Below are 3,315 nucleotides of genomic sequence, written 5' to 3'. Positions count from 1 at the left end.
ACAGCTCTGTTTAATTAGCAAGAGAGTCCTCAAGCACGGAGAGGAGGGAGGGGGCTGCCGGCGGAGCAGGGGTCCTGCGGCCGAGGGGCAGCCGTGGAGCCAGGCAGCTCCTCCTCGTACCGCCGCGCCGCTTCCCCGCCGCCACCGCTCTCCTTCGGGGCAGGAGCTTCATGGTTTGAGCCGCCGGCGTGTCGTGCTGGTTCCCAAGCCGGTCCTGCGGGCGTCTGCATCTCCTCTGGCTGTGGAGAAGCAGGGCCGGTGAGCCGCCCAGTGGCGTGCTGCCTGCCTGCTCTTGTGCCCCGGCCGGGCCCCAGCACAACCCCAGTAGCACGGGTGGTCCCGCGTCCCAGCCTTCACCCTGGCTGCAGGGTGAAGCCCACAGCCTGCCCCACTGCCCTCGTCCCCTCGCTCCTGGTCCTCCCTGCCATCCGTGCTCTCAAGTCTCCCCTTACTTCTTCCCTGACCGCTTGTTTGAGGCCTCACTGCTGGCCCTCTCACCTCGGAGTCCCTCCAAGGCTAACAGCCCAAACCACTGAAGGTCCCGATCCGGTCCAGTTTCAGCCCAAAGCAGCCCCTGGGCATGGCCTTCCAGGCCCAATCTCCAGGCAGTGCCCACTTGCGACTGGCGAGGGTCTTGCGCCAGAGAGAGGGACGGGCAGCTCTAGCCCCAGATGGGAGGAAGGGGAGGGTGGAGGAGAGCAACTGAGGGCCAAAGCTGGACCCCTCCTTTGTGTCCTCTTCTGCCAGTGTGGACTCAGGCTCCAGGGGCAGCAGCTGGGAAAGGAGCATCTGGGATAAACAGAGAGGTGAGGGGGGTGAGAGTGGAGTTGTCTGTGCTTCTGGCGATAAGCCTTGTACCCCTTTGTACCCCACTGCCCACACCTTCCCTAGGGCTCGGGCAGGACATAAAATGGTGCCTGCACACAGGCACTGTGCCTGCGACATTGCATCCAGACACAGGGAAGGGCCAGACGAGCAGCTCCTGCAGTCTGAAATGATTTTGCTGTCCAAAAGAGCAAGCAGGCAGCTGCTGTGAGCCTCTGCCTGAGTGCAGATTGCCCTGCTCTTGTCAAACTGTCCCCCTCCGTACTGGGAAGGTAATTGAGGTTTCAGTCCTTGCTCCTTTTGCTGGTGCTGAGCACCTCCATGTGCTCAGGCTGCTGTGCGGCATTTCTTTTTTTCCAGAGGGCTGGTGGGGAGGATGGACCTGCCCCAAATACCTGCTGCTAAAGATGAGGGGGAGGCAGGAGCAGAGCAGGTGTGAGGAAGGGGGGCTCCCCATCTGCTGGGAAACCTCTAGGTTATCTGTGCAGGCAGGCACGTGCTGATCGTACACCCCCAGCGCTGCCGGCAGCCTCCGGCTGTAGGGAGACAAGGGTTGGGAGGTGCATTGGGCACAGCGGAGGCATGGCATGGCTGCCCAGGGAAGCAGCCTGCGGTAGCCGTTCCATATCTGTCCCTCACGTGGGTGCTGAGCTAAGGCTGAAGATGCCTTTGTGCAGCTCTTTTCGGTTGTGAGTTAATTGAAGCGGACACGGGCATCTTCAGCGAGGAGTGAAAGCGGTGAGTCACAGCAGGATCAGTCTTGTGATTTTAGTTCACGTCCTAACTACTTCCCTGGAGCTTTCCCAGGGTGACGTGAAGGCAAGGTGTTGGGGCTCAGGTTAGGGTTTGGGTAAGAGGGAGCTGGGTAGATTTGAAAGCCAGAACATTATTGCTGTAATTGCTGAGGGTAAGAGATTTACCCAAGTGAAGAAGCCCTTAGCTGGCATCCTGACAGGGGCTCTTGGCCTTAAAGAGGGACTACTGGGGGGTAGTACTGAGCTTAGGAGTGAAAATCCTGACCTAAGAGGATGAGCCTTCCCTCTGAAACGTCAGAACCAGGACACTGAACATGATGAGGGACACGACTGTAATTTCTGGTGGCTGCTGACACAGGGCGGAGTTAGACAGGACTAGTCTCTTTACCGTTAAAAGCCTCTGCAGGCAACGTGGGGAGTCCCACAGGCAGCCTGCCCCAGACCAGAGAGCACTATAAGGCTTTTGTCTGTCTGCTCCCTTGTAGTGCTGGTGCTCCATAGGAGTTGGGTTATAAAGATACAGTCACCCTAGAGCTGAGGCTGTGGGACTGAAGGGGAGGGAGCAGTGAGAATAGACAGCAGCCTCCAGTAGCTGGAATTTGGGCCCCCCACTTATTCCAGGTTCAAACGCGACCTCCCCAGATTGCCCCTGCTACTCCTGAAACCTCCCTCAGCTCTCTCCCTGTCCCTCCTACCTGTAGCCTCTGTCCTGGTAAGGACACAGTCTGAACGCTGGCAGAGAGCAGAACTAAGAGGAGGAAAAGCGAGCAAGGCCACGACTGGAGCCCCGGCATCTTCTTCTTATCCCAGGGCTTGTGGGAGGCAAGGCAGGACCTGCAGCATCTGTGTCCGATGCAGTCCGTAGCCCCTCTTTGCCTTTATAGCTTTGGTTCTGGCAGGCGCCGGGCCCCCAGCTCTCTGCTGAACTACCCCCCGGAGCTCCTTAACCTTTCAGCCCTTTTGTCCAGGGTGATATATTTCAGGGTGAGCTCAGCAAGACCCCTTCCCCTAAAGAAAAAGGACACAAAGGTGTTTACTGAGTGTCTGGGAAGACAAATGTGAGTTGAGCTGCTGCTGGCCAGGACCTGGAGGTATCTGTCAGGGTCAGGAACGGGGTGACACTTTGAAACACGTCCCAAAGGAGGATCTTGAAGGCTGCATTGTACAGCGATATGGAACATACTCCTCGTAGGCAAAGTGCTGTTAATGCTGTTTCTCTAATCAGCGTGAGCATGAACTAGCGGTAGTTGCGCTGCTGGCTGCACGGAGCTGACACAAATTCAGCTCTGTGACAATACAGGCTTTCGTTTTTAATATTTACATCTTGGTGAGCTGGTTGGCCTGGGAATGAAGAGCTCTTGCTGCAGAGGCTGTGTGAATTCCAGCACTAACTCTACGAGATTTGTAGCGGTGACAGGAGTGTGGGTCTAGTACTAGCGGGCATATAACTTGCAGGCTGGTTGTCCTGAGTCACTCAACATACACCATCTGGAGGGCTGGGCTGAGTTTCCAGAGGAACCAGCACAGAAAAGAGCCCACTGAGGCTCAGCTTGCACTTTCTCAAGCTCAGGCGCACAATGGAAGTGGGACGGCAAGGAGCAGATTCCTACCTCCTAAATCTTCTGGCCATTAGTTCCCCCCCCCCTTTGTTAAAGAGCCCACCGGGGCTCAGCTTGCACTTTCTCAAGCTCAGGCGCACAATGGAAGAGGGACGGCAAGGAGCAGTTCATACCTC

Source organism: Aptenodytes forsteri, unplaced genomic scaffold, assembly GCF_000699145.1.
Source record: "Aptenodytes forsteri isolate BGI_AS27 unplaced genomic scaffold, ASM69914v1 Scaffold216, whole genome shotgun sequence".
NCBI classification, from domain to species: Eukaryota; Metazoa; Chordata; class Aves; order Sphenisciformes; family Spheniscidae; genus Aptenodytes; species Aptenodytes forsteri.
This window is presented reverse-complemented; position numbering follows the sequence as displayed.